We start from the raw sequence: 15,080 nt of genomic DNA, 5'->3' as shown, positions 1-15,080 counted from the left end.
ATTATACGGCTCTACAATGCACTTCCCTGCAATGGATTGGGCATTGAAAACCCTAATCTTTTGAGTTTCTTCTTGTCTATTGCTAATGGTAATAATTTGATTGAGAATTAGATTTCTGATTCTTTTTCATAATTGGAGTAACAACAGTGCTTCTCTATAAGTTTTTTTTTTTTTATTTGCAGAAAATGGAACGAAAATACCTGTTAGGATTTATTCCTTTGTAGAGTGACAAATGAGTGAGCCCAATCAAATATTTTTATTTTTAAAAAAAAATTAACTTTTTTTAATTGTTTTAATAGCCCAAACAAATATGAGTCGAATAAAAATGTGTTAAATAATATGAGATAAAATATTCAACTTGATTTATATATTTTAAACAGGTAAATATGAGTTTTCCAATAATTAATATGGATAAATATGAATACTCATATTATAGTAGAAATTAGAAATGACTAAATGAGTAATTTATATGGCTATTTATTCAAATTAACTCATTTTAAATGGGTTGGCTACCCTGTCCTCTCAGAATTGGTTCCTTATCTCTCATTATTTTTTTCTTAAAAAAAACAAAAGATCATACTAACCAATTGATACGAAGTTTTGTTGATAATACATTCTTGTATATATGCTTAGACATTCATGTAGTTCTTTATTTTGACTTTTCCTATTAATAGTATACACTAATGGTGATCCTCTCTATCTTTATGTAGTTTGATCGTAAATCCCTGATATTGTCTCTTATAATTTAATCATTTTTATTTTGTGTTAAAGTTCTTTAATCTTTTTCATCTTGCGTTAAAGTTTTTTGATCTAGGAAATGAACTTAAATAAATTCTTAAGTTTATGTTAATGTCTTAAATAAATTTTAAGTTTATGTTAATGTTCTTATCTTCGGCAGAGAAACAATAGTTATAAGCATATTCATTCATTCATGATAAGAAAGAAAATAGAATATATATATTCAACAGAGAAGTAAATAGTAAGCACATTCATTTATGATAAGAAAATAGAATTTGAGATTGAAAAGTAGCGCTACAATCAATTTCACCATGTGAATCACCCGAAGTTGTCATAGATCCGTCATTAATCATCGTTGTTCCGTTATTTTCTTTTTCATTGTATTGAAATCAATGCCCTAAGAGATATCATGTGTTTGGAAACCATTCGGAATTCAAATACTTTTAATAAAATGATAATCTTTGATTTATTATAAAATGATTATCTTTGATTTAACTGGAACGAGCGAACTCACTTTTTAGATGTGATACTCAAATTGAGATCCACACTTTTAATAAAATGATAATTTTGTTATAACTAAAAACTCAATTTTTAGATGTGATACATAAATCAATGTAGTATTTATGCATCTTGATGGTGTATGAGGTCGAGACCGCCACTAGACGTCTTAGTTACGACTAACTAATCAAATTGTTAATAACTAACTAATCACACCGTATAAGTAACTAATCAAATTGTTAAACTTAAGAGTGACAGAGATGCTTCATAATTTTCTCTGATCAACACAATTTCTTACTGCTCTTTTAATTTGTTTTCGCTTATCAATAAAAAAATATATTTTCTTTTTATTAATAATTCAAAAGGATGACTTGCAACGCCATTATCCAATTATCAGTGGCGATTCTTATTTTATTAAATAATTCATATTTAATACTATTATTTTAGTTGAAAAAGCCTAACATAAACAAGAGTGTAGCAATATTAATAGTTATTTAACGAAATACATATTACTATATAAGAAGAGGGAATAAGTTTTCACCACAAGGCAACATGTGTTCCAATAAGAATCACTACTAATATCCAATATATTTATATGTGGGCCCCACTACCTTCCACTTAAATACTACATATTATATATTAATTACTATACTCTAAATGACTTAAATACTCCATATTATATATTACAATAATTAACAATTATTTGACACTTTAAATTCTATCAATGCCATATAAATTAAGATAAAAAAGGTAACATATAATATTTAAATATATTTAAAAATAATATAACTAATACTATACATTACAATAAGTAACACCTTAAATATTTAAAAGTTATATAAAAAATTTAATTGACTCTCTAAATTCTATTGGTACCACATAAAATGGATTATATGATAAACATATATTGTTTGAAATTCACGAAAAAGAAACAATAAATTACAATAATTAATAAAAAAAATAGTCGACTCCAAAAAATCTATCAATTAACAACATATATTGTTTGAAATTGACGAAAAAGAAACAATAAATTACAATAATTAATAAAAAAAATAGTCGACGAAATTGACGAAAAACAAATTATAAATTACAATAATTAACAAAATAAATCTCTCGACTCCAACAAATCTATCAATTAATGCCACATAAATTGGGACATGGCAAATAACATATATTATCAAAAAATTAGGTTCAAAATGTACAATAAAATACAATAATTAACAACTTAATATATTAAAGAGACATATAAAAAAGGGTTAATATTTGAAATTCTGCATCTGCCACATAAATTAGAACAAAGAGAGTAATAAATATTATTTTCAAAATTATGTTAAAAAAAGTACTACAAATCACAATAGATAACAATTTAAAATATTTTTAAAATCATATAAAAATTTCAATAACTTCTCAAATTCCATAATATAACACTTAAATACTACATATTATATATTAATTACTATACTATAAATGACTTAAATACTCCATATTATCTATTACAATAATTAACAATTATTTGACACTTTAAATTCTATCAATGCCATATAAATTAAGATAAAAAAGGTAACATATAATATTTCAATATATTTAAAAATAATATAACTAATACTATACATTACAATAAGTAACACCTTAAATATTTAAAAGTTATATAAAAAATTTAATTGACTCTCTAAATTCTATTGGTACCACATAAAATGGATTATATGATAAACATATATTGTTTGAAATTGACGAAAAAGAAACAATAAATTACAATAATTAATAAAAAAAATAGTCGACGAAATTGACGAAAAACAAATTATAAATTACAATAATTAACAAAATAAATCTCTCGACTCCAACAAATCTATCAATTAATGCCACATAAATTGGGACATGGCAAATAACATATATTATTAAAAAATTAGGTTCAAAATGTACTATAAAATACAATAATTAACAACTTAATATATTAAAGAGACATATAAAAAAGGGTTAATATTTGAAATTATGCATCTGCCACATAAATTAGAACAAATAGAGTAATAAATATTACTTTCAAAATTATGTTAAAAAAAAGTACTACAAATCACAATAGCTAACAATTTAAAATATTTTTAAAATCATATAAAAATTTCAATAACTTCTCAAATTCCATAATATAACACTTAAATACTACATATTATATATTAATTACTATACTATAAATGACTTAAATACTCCATATTATCTATTACAATAATTAACAATTATTTGACACTTTAAATTCTATCAATGCCATATAAATTAGGATAAAAAACCTAACATATAATATTTAAATATATTTAAAAATAATATAAGTAATACTATACATTACAATAATTAACAGCTTAATTATTTAAAACTTATATAAAAAATTTAATTAACTCTCTAAATTCTATTGGTACCACATAAAATGGATTATATGATAAACATATATTGTTTGAAATTGACGAAAAAGAAACTATAAATTACAATAATTAACAAAATAAATCTCTCGACTCCAACAAATCTATCAATTAATGCCACATAAATTGGGACATGGCAAATAACATATATTATTAAAAAATTAGGTTCAAAATGTACTATAAAATACAATAATTAACAACTTAATATATTAAAGAGACATATAAAAAAGGGTTAATATTTGAAATTATGCATCTGCCACATAAATTAGAACAAACAGAGTAATAAATATTATTTTCAAAATTATGTTAAAAAAAGTACTACAAATCACAATAGCTAACAATTTAAAATATTTTTAAAATCATATAAAAATTTCAATAACTTCTCAAATTCCATAATATAACACTTAAATACTACATATTATATATTAATTACTATACTATAAATGACTTAAATACTCCATATTATCTATTACAATAATTAACAATTATTTGACACTTTAAATTCTATCAATGCCATATAAATTAGGATAAAAAACCTAACATATAATATTTAAATATATTTAAAAATAATATAAGTAATACTATACATTACAATAATTAACAGCTTAATTATTTAAAACTTATATAAAAAATTTAATTAACTCTCTAAATTCTATTGGTACCACATAAAATGGATTATATGATAAACATATATTGTTTGAAATTGACGAAAAAGAAACTATAAATTACAATAATTAACAAAATAAATCTCTCGACTCCAACAAATCTATCAATTAATGCCACATAAATTGGGACATGGCAAATAACATATATTATTAAAAAATTAGGTTCAAAATGTACTATAAAATACAATAATTAACAACTTAATATATTAAAGAGACATATAAAAAAGGGTTAATATTTGAAATTATGCATCTGCCACATAAATTAGAACAAACAGAGTAATAAATATTATTTTCAAAATTATGTTAAAAAAAGTACTACAAATCACAATAGCTAACAATTTAAAATATTTTTAAAATCATATAAAAATTTCAATAACTTCTCAAATTCCATAATATAACACTTAAATACTACATATTATATATTAATTACTATACTATAAATGACTTAAATACTCCATATTATCTATTACAATAATTAACAATTATTTGACACTTTAAATTCTATCAATGCCATATAAATTAGGATAAAAAACCTAACATATAATATTTAAATATATTTAAAAATAATATAAGTAATACTATACATTACAATAATTAACAGCTTAATTATTTAAAACTTATATAAAAAATTTAATTAACTCTCTAAATTCTATTGGTACCACATAAAATGGATTATATGATAAACATATATTGTTTGAAATTGACGAAAAAGAAACTATAAATTACAATAATTAACAAAATAAATCTCTCGACTCCAACAAATCTATCAATTAATGCCACATAAATTGGGACATGGCAAATAACATATATTATTAAAAAATTAGGTTCAAAATGTACTATAAAATACAATAATTAACAACTTAATATATTAAAGAGACATATAAAAAAGGGTTAATATTTGAAATTATGCATCTGCCACATAAATTAGAACAAACAGAGTAATAAATATTATTTTCAAAATTATATAAAAAAAAAAGTACTACAAATCACAATAGCTAACAATTTAAAATATTTTTAAAATCATATAAAAATTTCAATAACTTCTCAAATTCCATAATATAACACTTAAATACTACATATTATATATTAATTACTATACTATAAATGACTTAAATACTCCATATTATCTATTACAATAATTAACAATTATTTGACACTTTAAATTCTATCAATGCCATATAAATTAGGATAAAAAACCTAACATATAATATTTAAATATATTTAAAAATAATATAAGTAATACTATACATTACAATAATTAACAGCTTAATTATTTAAAACTTATATAAAAAATTTAATTAACTCTCTAAATTCTATTGGTACCACATAAAATGGATTATATGATAAACATATATTGTTTGAAATTGACGAAAAAGAAACTATAAATTACAATAATTAACAAAATAAATCTCTCGACTCCAACAAATCTATCAATTAATGCCACATAAATTGGGACATGGCAAATAACATATATTATTAAAAAATTAGGTTCAAAATGTACTATAAAATACAATAATTAACAACTTAATATATTAAAGAGACATATAAAAAAGGGTTAATATTTGAAATTATGCATCTGCCACATAAATTAGAACAAACAGAGTAATAAATATTATTTTCAAAATTATATAAAAAAAAAAGTACTACAAATCACAATAGCTAACAATTTAAAATATTTTTAAAATCATATAAAAATTTCAATAACTTCTCAAATTCCATAATATAACACTTAAATACTACATATTATATATTAATTATACTATACTATAAATGACTTAAATACTCCATATTATCTATTACAATAATTAACAATTATTTGACACTTTAAATTCTATCAATGCCATATAAATTAGGATAAAAAACCTAACATATAATATTTAAATATATTTAAAAATAATATAAGTAATACTATACATTACAATAATTAACAGCTTAATTATTTAAAACTTATATAAAAAATTTAATTAACTCTCTAAATTCTATTGGTACCACATAAAATGGATTATATGATAAACATATATTGTTTGAAATTGACGAAAAAGAAACTATAAATTACAATAATTAACAAAATAAATCTCTCGACTCCAACAAATCTATCAATTAATGCCACATAAATTGGGACATGGCAAATAACATATATTATTAAAAAATTAGGTTCAAAATGTACTATAAAATACAATAATTAACAACTTAATATATTAAAGAGACATATAAAAAATGGTTAATATTTGAAATTCTGCATGTGCCACATAAATTAGAACAAATAGAGTAATAAATATTACTTTCAAAATTATGTTAAAAAAAAGTACTACAAATCACAATAGCTAACAATTTAAAATATTTTTAAAATCATATAAAAATTTCAATAACTTCTCAAATTCCATAATATAACACTTAAATACTACATATTATATATTAATTATACTATACTATAAATGACTTAAATACTCCATATTATCTATTACAATAATTAACAATTATTTGACACTTTAAATTCTATCAATGCCATATAAATTAGGATAAAAAACCTAACATATAATATTTAAATATATTTAAAAATAATATAAGTAATACTATACATTACAATAATTAACAGCTTAATTATTTAAATATTTTTTTAATAATATATGTTATTTGCCATGTCCCAATTTATGTGGCATTAATTGATAGATTTGTTGGAGTCGAGAGATTTATTTTGTTAATTATTGTAATTTATAGTTTCTTTTTCGTCAATTTCAAACAATATATGTTTATCATATAATCCATTTTATGTGGTACCAATAGAATTTAGAGAGTCAATTAAATTTTTTATATAAGTTTTAAATAATTAAGCTGTTAATTATTGTAATGTATAGTATTACTTATATTATTTTTAAATATATTTAAATATTATATGTTAGGTTTTTTATCCTAATTTATATGGCATTGATAGAATTTAAAGTGTCAAATAATTGTTAATTATTGTAATAGATAATATGGAGTATTTAAGTCATTTATAGTATAGTATAATTAATATATAATATGTAGTATTTAAGTGTTATATTATGGAATTTGAGAAGTTATTGAAATTTTTATATGATTTTAAAAATATTTTAAATTGTTAGCTATTGTGATTTGTAGTACTTTTTTTTAACATAATTTTGAAAAAAATATTTATTACTCTGTTTGTTCTAATTTATGTGGCACACGCAGAATTTCAAATATTAACCATTTTTTATATGTCTCTTTAATATATTAAGTTGTTAATTATTGTATTTTATAGTACATTTTGAACCTAATTTTTTAATAATATATGTTATTTGCCATGTCCCAATTTATGTGGCATTAATTGATAGATTTGTTGGAGTCGAGAGATTTATTTTGTTAATTATTGTAATTTATAGTTTCTTTTTCGTCAATTTCAAACAATATATGTTTATCATATAATCCATTTTATGTGGTACCAATAGAATTTAGAGAGTCAATTAAATTTTTTATATAAGTTTTAAATAATTAAGCTGTTAATTATTGTAATGTATAGTATTACTTATATTATTTTTAAATATATTTAAATATTATATGTTAGGTTTTTTATCCTAATTTATATGGCATTGATAGAATTTAAAGTGTCAAATAATTGTTAATTATTGTAATAGATAATATGGAGTATTTAAGTCATTTATAGTATAGTATAATTAATATATAATATGTAGTATTTAAGTGTTATATTATGGAATTTGAGAAGTTATTGAAATTTTTATATGATTTTAAAAATATTTTAAATTGTTAGCTATTGTGATTTGTAGTACTTTTTTTTAACATAATTTTGAAAGTAATATTTATTACTCTATTTGTTCTAATTTATGTGGCACATGCAGAATTTCAAATATTAACCATTTTTTATATGTCTCTTTAATATATTAAGTTGTTAATTATTGTATTTTATAGTACATTTTGAACCTAATTTTTTAATAATATATGTTATTTGCCATGTCCCAATTTATGTGGCATTAATTGATAGATTTGTTGGAGTCGAGAGATTTATTTTGTTAATTATTGTAATTTATAGTTTCTTTTTCGTCAATTTCAAACAATATATGTTTATCATATAATCCATTTTATGTGGTACCAATAGAATTTAGAGAGTCAATTAAATTTTTTATATAAGTTTTAAATAATTAAGCTGTTAATTATTGTAATGTATAGTATTACTTATATTATTTTTAAATATATTTAAATATTATATGTTAGGTTTTTTATCCTAATTTATATGGCATTGATAGAATTTAAAGTGTCAAATAATTGTTAATTATTGTAATAGATAATATGGAGTATTTAAGTCATTTATAGTATAGTAATTAATATATAATATGTAGTATTTAAGTGTTATATTATGGAATTTGAGAAGTTATTGAAATTTTTATATGATTTTAAAAATATTTTAAATTGTTAGCTATTGTGATTTGTAGTACTTTTTTTTAACATAATTTTGAAAAAAATATTTATTACTCTGTTTGTTCTAATTTATGTGGCACACGCAGAATTTCAAATATTAACCATTTTTTATATGTCTCTTTAATATATTAAGTTGTTAATTATTGTATTTTATAGTACATTTTGAACCTAATTTTTTAATAATATATGTTATTTGCCATGTCCCAATTTATGTGGCATTAATTGATAGATTTGTTGGAGTCGAGAGATTTATTTTGTTAATTATTGTAATTTATAGTTTCTTTTTCGTCAATTTCAAACAATATATGTTTATCATATAATCCATTTTATGTGGTACCAATAGAATTTAGAGAGTCAATTAAATTTTTTATATAAGTTTTAAATAATTAAGCTGTTAATTATTGTAATGTATAGTATTACTTATATTATTTTTAAATATATTTAAATATTATATGTTAGGTTTTTTATCCTAATTTATATGGCATTGATAGAATTTAAAGTGTCAAATAATTGTTAATTATTGTAATAGATAATATGGAGTATTTAAGTCATTTATAGTATAGTAATTAATATATAATATGTAGTATTTAAGTGTTATATTATGGAATTTGAGAAGTTATTGAAATTTTTATATGATTTTAAAAATATTTTAAATTGTTAGCTATTGTGATTTGTAGTACTTTTTTTTAACATAATTTTGAAAGTAATATTTATTACTCTATTTGTTCTAATTTATGTGGCACATGCAGAATTTCAAATATTAACCATTTTTTATATGTCTCTTTAATATATTAAGTTGTTAATTATTGTATTTTATAGTACATTTTGAACCTAATTTTTTAATAATATATGTTATTTGCCATGTCCCAATTTATGTGGCATTAATTGATAGATTTGTTGGAGTCGAGAGATTTATTTTGTTAATTATTGTAATTTATAGTTTCTTTTTCGTCAATTTCAAACAATATATGTTTATCATATAATCCATTTTATGTGGTACCAATAGAATTTAGAGAGTCAATTAAATTTTTTATATAAGTTTTAAATAATTAAGCTGTTAATTATTGTAATGTATAGTATTACTTATATTATTTTTAAATATATTTAAATATTATATGTTAGGTTTTTTATCCTAATTTATATGGCATTGATAGAATTTAAAGTGTCAAATAATTGTTAATTATTGTAATAGATAATATGGAGTATTTAAATACAAAAAATAAAAAAAAAAAAAAAAAAAAAAATATTATATATATATATATTGGGCCCCGTGCTGGCACGGGGTCCTATATCTAGTATATTTAGGTAGCTGAACAATTTATTTTTGGACACTAGCGTTACCCCTAGCCCTTACATTTTAATGATCAATTTTGTTAGTTGATAATGTGACAATTTGTGTTTCATAAAAATTAGTAGGCTTATATAGATTATTCTACGTCACACAATATTACAAGTGTTTAAATTTTAGTTATGTTTTTATTAATTTTATATTTTTTAGAATATTATTTAAATTGAGTCAAATATTATATAGATTATTAAACTTATTTTAGAAATAGTAAAAATATTTTTAAAAAATGAATTAAGAGTTCATCAGATTGAGTATCCCAATTAGAGAATCATTCTATTATTCGTATAATATTTACCTATTTATATTATTTTAAACTATAAAAATAGTCTAAATCACCAATATCGTAGTGATTCACTTTAAAAGATTTCAAAATTAAGATTATACATTTTCAAATATTAATTATTTGATTAATCATCAACTAGTATATGTGCCCGCATGATGTGCGGATAATATTTTAAAAAAATAACTATGTTATATTTATGTTGAAATATATAAATATGTATAGCATAGTATGATCCCATTAATGACAATAGATTTCATGTCGGTAAAATTTTTGCTTGTTTTTGGAGGTTTTTTTAGTTGCTTCATGTGATGCTCTTCAACATTTTTCTTTGATTTAAAATTTTATTTATTTATGCTCTTTCATTCTATTGATTAAATTCTTTCATTATTTAAATTTGTTAATAATTATTTTAGCATTATTTAATACGCATAAAATAACAATGTATATAATAGATGAAAATACGCGTAGAACTTTTTAAATGTAATATTCAATTATGATAAAATCCACTTAAGTACAACATAAGTTAATATAATACAAACTAATCTCACTTTACATATAATACAAACTAATCTAATAAAGTATATGTTTTACAATTTATAGTTAATTTTTATAATACTACTCATTAACTCTACTTTATCAAAAGAAGTACTGTGAATGGGTATCTATTTAATATCACAACTACAATTTTATTTAGAGAATCTTATAAAAATGTAAAACTTGACTCAAACCATTTTCTTCGTCAATAATTTTCTTTTCTATTGTGTATTTTGAATATGATTGATACTCCCCTATTCTAAGAAGTCCACCTATAGATTATTAGATTTTACTGCAAGTCATTAATTACAAACAATATCAAAACAACACATGAGTTAGAATCACTCTACTCTTTTAATACTTCAAGTCATGTAATATGAATTAGTTTGTTATTCTATTTTACCTTGAATTTTCTTAAATACAATGCATTTTCTTTTTCTTATAATCTATATATATTTGAGTTGAGAGAAATATAATAAATGAAGAAGATCAATTCAAAAAATAAATTATAGTTAACAATAATGAATAAAAGAAGATCAGTTTGTTATTCTTATCCTTATCCTTTCTATTTTACCTTTTACTGTAACGACCCGTGTGATCGTTTTGAGTGTTAGAACTTTTTATTTCATAAAAGATCAGGAGAAATGTATACATAATTGAATTGTCACTGTTAGGTGCTAACGGAGAAAGATAAAAGGCATTTAGAGATGATCGGTAGATAAGGTAGTATATAATTGAACTGCCAGGGCCAATAGAAAGGGATATGATGTGTAAAAAATGTTATTAATTAATGGAAGAGAGATTATCATTAAATAATAGGTGACACTGAAATTGAGGATTACGAGCATATATGTATACATAAATTGATAAAGTTAAGTTGCATTACTTTTGCTTTCACGTGATTGGAAAGTTCGGGATTAAAATTATGCTAATCGGAGGAATTAAGACTTATCCTCAAGTTTGAACTTTAGGAAATTGATTATAGAATTAGGGGAGTTTTTGGGTCTAGGCTAGACATAGAACAATATGAGTGTTTATAGACTCGTTAACTTACAAATTATGCATATATAATTGATAGATTGGAAAGGTTCGGAAGCATTGAGGAAAGAAAAGGCATTGGAGAGGTAGCTTGCTTGACTTCGGTTCTCCGGTGGAGGTAGGTTATAATTTAATCTATTTGATAGATAGACTCTTAATCGTGATTGATATGCATTGAGTGATATTGTGAAGTTCTCTATGTACTTGATTGTGTGGTTGTGTGGTTTGTGATTGGTCTGAAATCCTGAGACCGTGAAATTTATAATCTGAAACCCTCTCTATCGAAGTGATGCCTTGAATAAAGAAGGCTTGATGAACTATTGTTAATGAAGTGAAAGGTGGTGATAATAAATGATAAATTAATAATATTATTGGATTGGGTGCCACGTTCCGACATGGTATTATTGGATCGGGGTGTCATGTTCCGACACGATATTATTTGATCGGGGTGTCACGTTCCGACACGGTATTATTGGATCAGGGTGTCATGTTCCAACACGGTATTATTGGATCGGGGTGTCACGTTCCGACACGGTAGCATTAAAGAGGAAAACATATTGAATTAACTGAATGTACTTAATCTCAAAGAACCCATTTTCCAAACGAGCGTGGTGTGGAGGCATGAGTCCTCGTGAGTGTGCTTGATATTGTGATTGATTACGTGCTTGCTTCGTTTGTCACTTGTTTATGTTGTTTGTTGTTTATCACCTGTTAAGTGCTATAGTTGATTTTATACTATTACTTTATGTATATTAGTTACTATTTTGAGTCGGCCGATGATATCTGCTCAGTACATATTGCCCTGTACTGAGCCCTACTTGTGTTTTTCGTTTGTGGAGTGCAACGAGTGTACCAACGACTTCGACTTTCCATCAGTTCTAGCCAGTCTCCAGCATATCAGGTTCCAGGTTGAGCTATTCATTCAAGCTCGTGTTGGATTCTCTTGGTCATGGCATGATATCCTTAGTTTTCGGACATAAACTATTTTATTCATTTATTTTGGTGTCTTTAAAGATTAGATGTCCTTGATGTGATGACTTTCAGGTTTTGGGAATGACATATAGTAAACTTTAATGGATTTGTGTTTCCTACACTAATAAGATTTAAGCTTCCACATTATGGTTAGTATTTTGTAAGTTGAATGATAAATATAAGTTGGGGTTGAATTCATTGGTTCGCCTACCTAGGAGGCTAAGTGTGGGTGCCACTCATTACTCGGTTTGGGTCGTGACATTTACCTACATTTATTTTCTTCCTTCTTTTTTTTCCGTTTATCTCCTTTTCTTTGTTTCTTTCTTTAATTCTCTTTTATTTATTTGTTAAATTGAAAAAAAAAAACAATTTTTAAATAAATGTTAGTAAGGATAAATAAATGAATTGCAAACAGATATAGGTCAACTTTCATTTATATTACATAATATAGAGAGATAGTACTATTATCTTCATTTATATGTAGATTAAATGTAATTAAATATATTTATAACATCTGAAAAGATAAATTTGTGAAATAGTAATAGTTTATTTAGAATAGAATTCTATAATCATGAGTTTGTAGTTTTAATTAAGTTAATAATTTTCTTCAAATTGTAAATATGAAATATGCAATAAACAAAGAACCATAAATTATATGTAATAAATAGGGATAAGGGTTTGAAAAATATCCCAACTTTGGTCGGATTTGCTGTTGCGATACTAAACTTTCATAAGGACCTATTACCTCCCTAGACTATTTAATACCGTATTTTTTACCCCTGAACTATTTAATAGTGTATTTTAAAGGTATATATGTGTCCACGTGGACACATTACTATTTTGTATTATTTTTTATGTCCACGTGGGCAAATATATATGTTTAAAATACGGTATTAAATAGTCTAGGGAGGTAATAGGTCCTCATGAAAGTTTAGTATCGCAACAACAAATCCAACCAAAGTTGGGATATTTTTCAGACCCTTATCCCTAATAAATACATCCAACATAGTTTGATTTTGAAACAAAACATAAGATGAAAAAAATTAAAATATATTACATGCTTGACATAGTTATCGGATAGAGTTTTAAAAGTGTTTCTCCTTCTTCAACTACATATATTCATCACATAAATGGCTTGATCCTAACTTCATCAACGGATCATCTTCAACATCTAGAACTTCTAAAATAAAGTATAATTATTGATAATGTAGACCACATAAAACCAAAGAAAAAGAGAGGAAATATACAAAAAAAAATTTACCTTTCGATGAGTGGTAAGGATTATTATTGCTTTAAATTTTCTTTATTGTGATGCATTTTTTTCTCTGAAAAAACTAAAGAAAAGACTGTCGGATTCAAATTTACCGAATTAATACGGTTGAATTTTTTCGGGTAGGAAGTTAAGTAAGTGGGTGAGGAATTTTAGGGATAACTATTTGTAGTTGATGTTTTTTTTTTTTTTTTTTTTAAATAAAATATTTAAAGTTATGTAAAGTTATTACTAATAGATGTCTATATGTAGTTTAAGTTTTCTTGTTTAGTGGATGATTATTGAGAAATTATATTGAGGAGTTATAAAACTGTCTTTTTTGTATTTATCTGTAAAAATATATTTATTGTTTGATATAAATTTTAAATACAAAATACTGATGTAGTTAGACTCCTTACGTAAAAAAATATACTCATCGTCTATCTATATATCCCTGTGTATATATTCATTTAACATTTAAAATTTTGTATTTAAAATTATGCATTTGTAGATAGATGATGTCATAGTTAAATAATAATTTATTATTGATTATTTAAAACTATTTAGTTACCTTTGAATTAAATGGTTCTAAATCTAAGTATTGATATGTGTCTATATTTATTTAATTAATAATTAGTGATTATTGATTATTTAAAATTTAATATTAATTTTTTTGCTTATTTAACGTAGAATTAAATAAATGGGTATAATTGTAACTATTGACATGTGTCAATATTTATTTAAATAATTATTTATTATTTAAAATTAAAAATTCTAAAAAATTGTGGTCACCTTTTCTTCTCCTATTATATATATATATTCTACTATATTATAAAAGAGAGTTTAGGGCCAAGTATAATATATAATATTTAAGATTGGAAAAAGTCCCAATCTTGAATATTATATATTATACTTG

The sequence above is a fragment of the Solanum tuberosum genome, unplaced genomic scaffold, assembly GCF_000226075.1.
Source record: "Solanum tuberosum cultivar DM 1-3 516 R44 unplaced genomic scaffold, SolTub_3.0 scf00039, whole genome shotgun sequence".
NCBI classification, from domain to species: Eukaryota; Viridiplantae; Streptophyta; class Magnoliopsida; order Solanales; family Solanaceae; genus Solanum; species Solanum tuberosum.
Note: the sequence above shows the minus strand (reverse complement) of the source record.